We start from the raw sequence: 10,365 nt of genomic DNA, 5'->3' as shown, positions 1-10,365 counted from the left end.
AATTATGCATATGTACAATCATAACAACATCAATAACTTTGAGGAAATATCAAGACTCATTGTAACAATTCAATCTCAGGAATCAATGTACTCAATAATCTAATTTGTCATAAGGAAACTTTAAGCTTGACACATATCATGAAAGCACTTGAAATATTAACTCATGGTAGAAATATGAAATTCACAATATTAAATATCAAGTCATAACTTGGGAATAATAAAATAATCATGTATAACAAAGCTTGAACAATTTATATTCTCATAATCTCATGATGAAGTAATTTGTGTATAAACCCACTTGGAAAATCATGATAGGATTCAAAGCTTTGGGTACAAGAACGAAAGGATTTCTCTTGTTCAAAACCTCACATACCTTAATCTTTGAAATTGGATGAATTCTAGTGCTTAAGACTCTATCCGCACTTGTAATAAATGATTCTTGAAGCCCACACTATGAGGAACTTGATTCTTGAAGAAATCTTGAAGATTTATGGATGATTTTTAAAAGATTAAATTTTCTTGATTGAAACCCTAATATATTTTCTTAAGAGAATTGGAAGAGAGAATGAAGAAATTAAGGTTTGGATGGGGATTCTCATATATATAGAGGCCTCCAAAAGAAGGAAAAAATACCAAAATACCCTTGTAAAAATTTCCTTTAATTGCTGAAAAAATAGCTAATGACATTCATGACAAGTCGTCAGACTTGTGATAAGTCATCACGAAATGTCATCATAAAAAGGTGAATTTTATAATTTTCTACTTAAGGTTGGCGACATTGGTGATCAGTCATCACACTTGTGACAGCTTATCACAAAATGTCATTACTGGGGGTGAAAATCTGCCTAAGGCTGACGACATTGGTGATAAGTCATCACACTTGTGACAGCTTATCACAAAATATCTTCACTCAATTTTCCAGCCTGACATGCTGGAGTAAAATGGGCATAACTCTTTGCTCCGATATTGAATTTTGGAAAAATTGATATCGTTGGAAATATAATTCAATTATATAACTTTTGGTAGGACATAACCTCAATAATTCATAGTATAAGGAGAGATATTATCATTTGAAGTTGAATATGGCAATATCCTTCCCAAGAATTCAATCGGTAAGGAATGCTTTGATTCACCTAATTGCTAGGACATATTTGAGACCTTAATACACATCACCCTTGATTAGAAAAAAATCAAAGTACTATAATTTATTTCTCATGAGCTTGAGTCATGGTTGTACTATTGTTTAGAGTCTCGGGGTATTATACCTAGCTGGGGACACATCTTTGGGATATCCATAACCCTTAGGTCATCCATGAATAGGAGTAGGATCCTGAGGCTCACTCTTGGGACCATCATCTTGTGTAGCAGTAACATGTGTCCTGACAATCTGCGAAGAGTGAAATCAAAGGAATATTTCTCTCTCTCTCTCTCTCTCTATATATATATATATATATATATATATATATATAAAGTAGACTTATAGGCATGCTTATGTGGCATGACTCATAGGCCAAGAAAAATATTAATATTTTTTCTCCTATTTTTGAGTTTTTTTTTCAATATTTTACAAGTCATTGTATTTATGAAAAAAAATCTAAACATTGAATAAGAAAAATGAATGGCTATTAAGTGGGCAAATTATTTTTTCCTATTCATATTCTATTTTTCATGCTATATATAATCTTCTCAATTTTTTTTTTTTGGGGGGGGGGGGGGTTGTGGTTTTTTTTTTTTTTTTCCTTTTTTTCCTTCTTTTTTTTTTGTTTTAATTTTGTTTTATATCTTTGATTTAGTGTATATTATTATCATATTATAAAAAATATGGTGAAGATGAAGTTTGATATGAAGAGGTAAGCCAATAATTTATTTTATCAATATCATTGTCATTTACATTTTTATAAGATTTATTTTAATTTTTGTGATTCAAGTTTTAATATTTTTGGAATTGTTAAACTTTGAGAGGGCTTTTCCAAAATATTTTTTCCTCTTTTTATTTTTCCTCTTTATTTATGTTAGTTTAATTAGGCCAAAAAATGTGTAGATTCGATTAATCAACTTTTCACCTTCCATATAATTGTCTTCTTAATTGCATATCTTAATATGCATTCTTGTATGACCTTTTGATGTTCTTTTCTATCTCTTTATAACAACATCATAAATATATAACATTTCATAATATTATTATATCTATACGAATGTGTGGCTTGAATCTCATTCTTGATATGTTTAGTGTTTTGTTGGCATATTTTATTTTTGATTGACTTTGATTTTGTCAATATTTAAATTATAATGCAAACTTTGGATATTGATCACAAGGATCTAATCTTTCCATCTTTTTTGCAGGTTTCGTATTGTCAAAATAATAATTTATTTTTAAGTAGGAACTTCTTATCCAATGCAAGGTTTAGTAATGCAAATACAATTTATTTGGTTAAATATTAAATTTTTCATTTGTTCACAAGTTGAAAATTTATTGTTGGAGGGTCTGCTCCTTAATCAGTCTCTGTTTTGAGCTCTTAGTGTAGAAAAATCTTTAGTAGGAGTGATATCTTCGAATGAATTCTATCTGGTGGAAATTTGCATTAATCGGACTCGAATAGAGTTTTCAAATACTGGATGAGAAACTTAAAAAAAACACTTATTGCGGGAGGTTTTTAGGTCAAATGGGTTCGTAATTATTCAATACTAAGATGGTACATACTCTTCGATTTTTAGAGAACTTAAATGAAATATAAATAGAACTATTAACTTATCAAATTATTGCTCTCCATAACTTTTACTTGATACTAAACATCTCAACAGACTCTTTTTATAAAAAAAAAGATCTTCTCCATTTTTTTTTCCAATATTTATGTTACAGGTTTAGACTTTAGTCTTCTTTATTTATTTTTACAATTCATTAGCTTGCTATGATGGACATATACCGCTTACATTATTTTATATCATTCTTCTTTATGTTGTTTTTTGAAATGCTTAAAGTTATAAAAAAAGACAAATATATAAGATGTGATGTGACACTTCTTTAAGACCTCCAATTGTATCTATCTTTTTTCTTATTTTTTTGATATTGTTGTCTCCATTTCACTATATAATGATAACATAATAATCTAATTTAAAGTATTTTTATTTTTCTTAAATAATTTCTTTAATAAGTCATTTTCGTAACTTACACCATTTCACATTCCCATAACTTCTACTCTAATAATATCCATTAATTTTGTGCCTTTAATTCACATATTACCATCTTTATAACTCATGCTCTTAATAATCTTCATTACTCAAGAAATTAAGAGTTGTAAATGGACAATTAAGGATCATCATATACCATATTTCAATTCTATATAAAAAGTCTTGTGTAGTTAATCTTGTAAGGTATAATATTGTACTCTTTAGAAACATATATATGGAGAAGAAAGTTATGAAATGTTGGAGAAAGTTTTGAATTTTGTTAACAATTCAATGCGGTGCGAAGGAATTATTGATATTTACACATGGATCTACTTGATTTAATTTTTCTATGTTTTTTGATTGAAAAAAAAAAGTACATTATTTCAAATTGAAATCTCAACTTCATTGAATGCGAAATAGAAATGAAATAAAATTGTCATTAGAGAATATATTTTAGATTATTGATAAAGAATATACTATCCATTATTTAATAAATATTAAATTATTAAATTTTATTCTATTTTATGAAACGAAAACATTCTTCATTATATAGTTATAACAAATAATAATATTACAATTGGAAATCTAAAGTGAATATAGAATTAATCGAAGAAAATAATTAATTTTTTAACACCACGCGAAGCGCGGCTAATTTCCCTAGTATTTTATAAACCAACTCAGACACTTAGCACGATATGAGTGAAAGAAGTGAAGAACTCCTAAGAATATCCCATAGACTCCTAAAGATAGAAAACGAACATCATCGTTCCAATTCACATGACTCTACTAGACACTTGCTCTTATACCAACAATACCGATGAAATCTAGACTCTAATACCAATTTGTCATGACCCAATTTACGAGTCATGATGGTATCTACTAAATCCTGTAAGTAGGTAAGCTGGACTGTTACCCGGAGCTAAATGCAATGGGTTAACTTGGTGGAAAATGCCCCCAACAAGGCAAATCAACAACACATCTTGTATTTTAACAAGGTAATATAGATAGATAAGGTAAACCAACAATACTTAAATCTATCCCACAACTTGGTAGAGCTAGTACAAGAGCAACTAGTAAAATAATAAAACCTAAGTCATAAAACAGTAAATAATCATGTTTTAAAAGTAAAGACTAGACATGAGAGATAGAAGGAAATAGGCAACTCTGAAACGAAGAGCTCACCCTATCTCCAGCTATTAACACAACATGAACATTGATCAATAGTGGCAACTAGTACTCGAATCTACACCAAAAAGGCACAAAAGTGTAGTATGAATACCAAAACCATGGGTACTCAGTAGGCATCATCGGACGGCTATACTAAATCATGATATAAATATGATAAAATACAAGATAACATAACTAAGTCAAGGTAGAAACAAACCTGAATCATCTCCAACATCACTATGCATAAATAGGTAAGTAATCCAAAATAATAGTATAACATAACATAAAGCATGAACAAACGCAATCATAACTACACAATAGACTCCCATACACCAATTAGTGTAAAAAGGTAAATAATTCAATGCAAGACCCATAAGCTTGGTGGATACAAATAAGAAAGTATAACCCACCACCGTCATTTACCAATCTTCAATATTGCACTAGAATCCACTCACATCACTCCACATAATAGCTATTTCCTCCCTTTTAAACTTAACCAAATTGCTATTTTAAATATCACACCCCGATATTGCAAATCATAGTAAGTATATCATCATAGCATATATTTATATCCAGACTCAAATCAGTAAATATAATTAATATCCAGAATTGAACTGGTAAATATATAAATAGTCGGACTTAAATCTACAAATATATTCAATAGCCAAACTTGAATCGATAAATATAATCAATACCTGAACTCAAACTGGTATGCATATCATCAATGTAAAAATCTTTCTCCAGACTCGAACTAAGTAAATATCATCAATATCAAAGCCCTCTTTCGAACTTAAACTGGTAGATATAAATATATTAATATAATCAATAGTATCATCAATAGCATAAGTAATAGCTTAATCAATAGGAGTCAACTTCACATCAACCAACATAACCATCAAGTGTCCAAGTTTCTCAATATTACCTCAATAGCATTTCCAAGAGTCTAACAAGCGTATAAAAGCCTACAAAATCTAATGTGCATCTTAGCCTAAGGTGGGTCGAGGGACCACTTCTAATCCCCAAAGTTTCAATTTAAGAAAATTCTACCCGAACTAGGATTAAGGTATTTAATTTCACTTTTAGATTTTATACAAGCCTCAATTATCCGTAAGATAAGAAATTCACCTAAAATATGAGCAACTAGGTCAAATATGCCTATTTATGATTTACGAATAACCTAAACAGTCCAACTAACCCAAGCATTGCAATTCATCATACAAATAACTAAAACCCATCACATCTAACATAATATCATTAAAATACTATGAACTAGATTAATCTAACAGAGGGTAAAACCTAGCCTACCTACATACTGGAAAAGCTCAAAAGATTTGCTAAATCATGATTTTTTCATTTTTAGAACCTTTCGCAAGATGTTAAGCTATCAAAACCACATTCTACTCTCCAATACGAGAATAATAATACCCATAATGCACTATTGTGCTTCGAGTCTAAAAATCAGCCAAAATCTCATGTGGGTCCCATTTATAGAAAATCTCATTTTCGAAGCCAACCCGATATTCCATTATGCTTGAGGAGTCATTACTCTCTAAAATCGATGACATTTGAGCTAGTTTGGAGCTAAAGTCAAGAATCCAAGATTTTGGATTGTTTCAAAGAAGAAATGGAAAATCTACCATAAAATTAGAGGAATCTTACATCGAATGAGAAGGAAAATTACGTAATTAATTATTGTCTAAGCTCCCAAATCACCCAGAAGAGTTAATCTCAAGATTTTCTCTAATTAGGGTTTTATCTCTCTAAGAAATTGATTATTAATTGGCAAAATCATGTAGAGAGGGTCTATTTATACTCATAGCAGGTGGTCGAGTTTTGCTATCGTGACTCGATATTCACAATTGTGGTATATTAGGACTAGATAAGTGAATTATCATTGTAATATTTAGCCCTGCGATTGCAGTCTACTACTATTCTTAAGAAAGTCATGATCATAACACAAAATGTCACTATTGTGATGCACCAGATACAACTGACAGTTGGGAAATTCCAAGTCTCCGCCAATCCATCGAGATTCATTCGAAAGCCCGTATATTCAAACAAACTATGTAGCCCTACCAAATTCAATGTTCCAGACTCAACGGTTCAGTCAAAATTTCTATTTGAGATGGTTTAAATGAAATATGGATCCCACACCTAATTTTCAATTTCTTAACTTTCTAACCAATAGGTTGAAATGAACTCGAGTGCCTCAAGACTTGAATAAAAGGTCCACCTAGCCTAAATTAGATATTTCGGAGCTGTTGGAACTATCAAAACTTGCATTAGAGGTCATTTAACTTAAGTTTTTGCTCGGTGGCCATTTGGAACAAACAAAGACTTCAAAATAGGGAATTAGTTGTAAAAACCAAACAAATTGCCCTTTAATCAAAATGTCAATTCCATAAAGTCATAAATGAGTTGGGAAAGCTATAAAAGAGCTCTAATAGTGAAAATAATTAGAACTATGGAAAATGACCTGAAGGTTTATTACAAAACCCTTCTCTTGAACTTCGATGAAACTAGTCACTCGACCTATTCCATCCACCCCTGAATCTTCTCTTCACATTACTGCTCCTTATGAGGCTACTACTCTATCTCTTGAACATATCCTTAAGTTTAAGAAGAAAAAAGTGTTGTGAGTATATGTTATCACTGGGTTTAAGGGGCCGACAATAACCATTATCCTTACTAAATTAGCTGCACCAAGGGTGGTCAACACTTTTCCTTCAAGGCACTACTTATTGAAAATTAGACAAAAATGAAGTGACTGAGTTCCATATAAATGAGAACTTTGATGGGTCTGTATTTTTCTCTAAAGTCCTTGGGGTTCAAATTAATCTTATTGGTGATGATGTAGCTTGTATTTTGGGCATTCCTTCTGGGTTATAGAGTCACTATGTGAAATATAAGTGGCCTACCCATCATAATCTACCCACAACCTTAGAAATCACAAGGAAATTCTTAGGACAACCCACTTTTACCCACTATTGGTGAGTTAAAAAATAAGAAATGTATCCCATGCATCAACTTTACTTTGATGTTGTGCAAAAGATCATTCTTTTAAGACAGGAGAGAAGAACTAAATCCAACTATATAGATATGAGCTTGATGGAACTACTAAATTTTGAGGTTAAAATTTACCTTCCTAATCTGATCTTGAAACACATGAATCATGTGCTATATCAATATAAAAATGGCCATTCTTTAGAATATGGTTTTGTCTTACAAATAATTTTGAGGAGTTTTGTGTTCCGATTCCTTTGTGGAAATATCAAACCACTAAAGATTTTCTTGGTAGAGTTCATTAATCTTCTCTACTTAAGTACATGCGAAGTGCAAACATTCATTTTTAAAGGGCCCAACTCACCTTAGAAGAGAAGACTGAAGAATTGAAGGATTTTTAGGCTTTTCATGCCCAAGAAACTACAGATTTTAGGGCCAGTATTGTTGAACTTAAGACTATACTTGCTCAGAAAAGGACCTCTAATGCTGCTACTATTCACTGATTAATCCAGCTTATTCCACATGCTCCCTAGTGTCTTGCTCTTAGCCCCTCTAGGATGCCTTGTTTGTGTGTTCTTCTCCTGATGCTCAGTAGTGTTTCTTTTTTAGTATGTTTCTTAGCCCCGTGTTGTTCATATATTGGAAATTAAGGCAATGCAATCCTTGTTTGCTCAGATGTTGTCTATTACTGATTTGATTGATTGCAATTTAATATCAATTTTCTAAGTTCTGATCGTCTTGATTATAGTCCCAGTGGCCATGAGCAATTTAACTCCTGCTTTTCTCTTTTATTAATGTTATGCTTTTCAATGGTGCCAAAAGGGGGAAAATTCACATGGATTGTGCAACGCTTATAACCCCAAATATCTAACTTATTATATTTTAGTGTTTATTGCTTAAGTGGTTTAGGTAATATATGGATGCACAAAGGCAGTGGTTTGCCATCATAAAAAAGGTGGAATTTATTTGAGCCTTGATGTTTTGATGAATGACAAAATAAATGAAATATGTTGATCAAGCTATTCCACTTATGTGCAAGTCCACTGGCTTATAAAGACAAGAGTACTAAGTTAAAGAAGTGGATAAGCTAGTAAAGTAGACAACTTCCTACCTAATCTAACATGTGAAAATAATGAGATTGAGTTTGATTTCAATAACTGAAGATAAGAGAGGTTGAGTTGAAGAAGGATTTCTACCTCAACAAGAATATCAACTTCAAGTAGGACTTCTAATTCACAACAAACTCTGAAGAGTCAAGAGTTCCATATGAGATGGAAGTCATATTTGAAGAAGGACTCTTTGGAGAGTTATATTTAAATAGAGGGAGTGACTTGTATAGTCATTACATATGTACAAAGAAAAAGGCAATTGGAAAATTGACTTAGCAGTTTAAAGCTTGAAGAAATACGTAGTTGAACCTGTTGCTTTTACTTAGAAGATAAGGTGTAATATTGGTTCTTGAGTTGCAAATTGTTTATATAATTCTAGTCTTAGTGAAGTATAAACTGAGTTAGGATCACTGCCTTCAAGTTTGAGAACTCAAATACTCGAGAACACATACCTTGAGTAGTTTGTACATTTTGTAGAAGTAGGAATTAGAGTTTATAATTCTTAGATTACATAGGTCTTGTAATTTGCTATTTGTCGAGGCTCAAGGTTGATTAGTGAAGTTTGGGTTAAAATACTGTAAAGGTATAGGTCATGGTTTTTACACCTTTTTGAGTCAGGTGTTTTCCACATAAAAATCATTGTCTTATTTACTTACTGTTTTAGCTTTGTTGAAACACGTTAGGAAACCTATTTAATTCATAGAAAACTATTAAGCTATAATAAGTAATTAGTAGGTCTAATACTCTATCACTAATGAACCTGGCTGCTCTGATATCAATTTATCATGACCCAAAAACCAAGGGTCATGATGGAACTTATCGCATAAACCTTAACAAGTAAGTCTATAACCTAAACAGCTATAAAAAGGAAGTAACACAAATACCCAAGGTAAGACTTCTAGAATAAAGACGAACCGCACAAATAAGATGATAGTAGAGATATACATATAACCAAAGATACCATAGAATAATCTCAAAACCTGGTGTCATAGTGTAAGAACTAACTAGTACAACTCAAAGTCAAAATACATAGGATGTCCAAAAAAGAATAAATCTATCTCTGGATACAAATAAAGACATACTTTAAAAAAGAAAAGGTAGTAGTCAACTCCGGATGCAAGGACCAACTGCTACCTTGAAATGGGCTCAAAGTATCACCTGAAATCAACAAATGTAAGGCACACTTAAAAGTAGATCTGCACTGGTAACAGTTGTCAACTGCTACTCTCTCTCTAAACGGTAGCCCACACTGTCTCCACTAATAGTTCTATGACAATTATATGGATCATACACAGATTCAATCAAGGAAGCACAAGTAATGAATATCACACATACAAGTAAAAGGATGTAATACACATAGACAAGTATTATATTAGAAATAATAATGCACACAAGAATGCACAAAGTATATAAGAATGTGATGATGGAGATAATGATTATGATGATAATGACGTTGTGATGTACGAGCTCATCGCACAACCTCCATATGCACCTACTGAGCTTTGCTCCCATGTAATACCCATGGGAGGTTCATTAACCCATATACAACCAATATCTATATCTCCTCTACGACATATCCATTAGTAGAGGATTTTAAAGACGTCACATTTTTTGTTAGAAAAACTAGTGTTTCCAGTATTTCCATGGTGGTACAATTGTTTCATGAATGTATATGATATAAGGATGTAATTATCAAAATCAACCTGAATGAGATTTTCAATATCCAACCAATAGACCAACCAAGTGAGCCAAAATCTACTCAATATTCCAACCATCTAAGAAATCCAACATAAATTTACATATCAATGGGGTAAAATACACCAAAATATACCATTGATACCACATCAGGATTTTTTTTTTTATCATAGAAGATACAACTAATTTCACATACACAAGGCCAATAATATCATACAAGACC

The sequence above is a fragment of the Capsicum annuum genome, chromosome 12, assembly GCF_002878395.1.
Source record: "Capsicum annuum cultivar UCD-10X-F1 chromosome 12, UCD10Xv1.1, whole genome shotgun sequence".
NCBI classification, from domain to species: domain Eukaryota; kingdom Viridiplantae; phylum Streptophyta; class Magnoliopsida; order Solanales; family Solanaceae; genus Capsicum; species Capsicum annuum.
Note: the sequence above shows the minus strand (reverse complement) of the source record.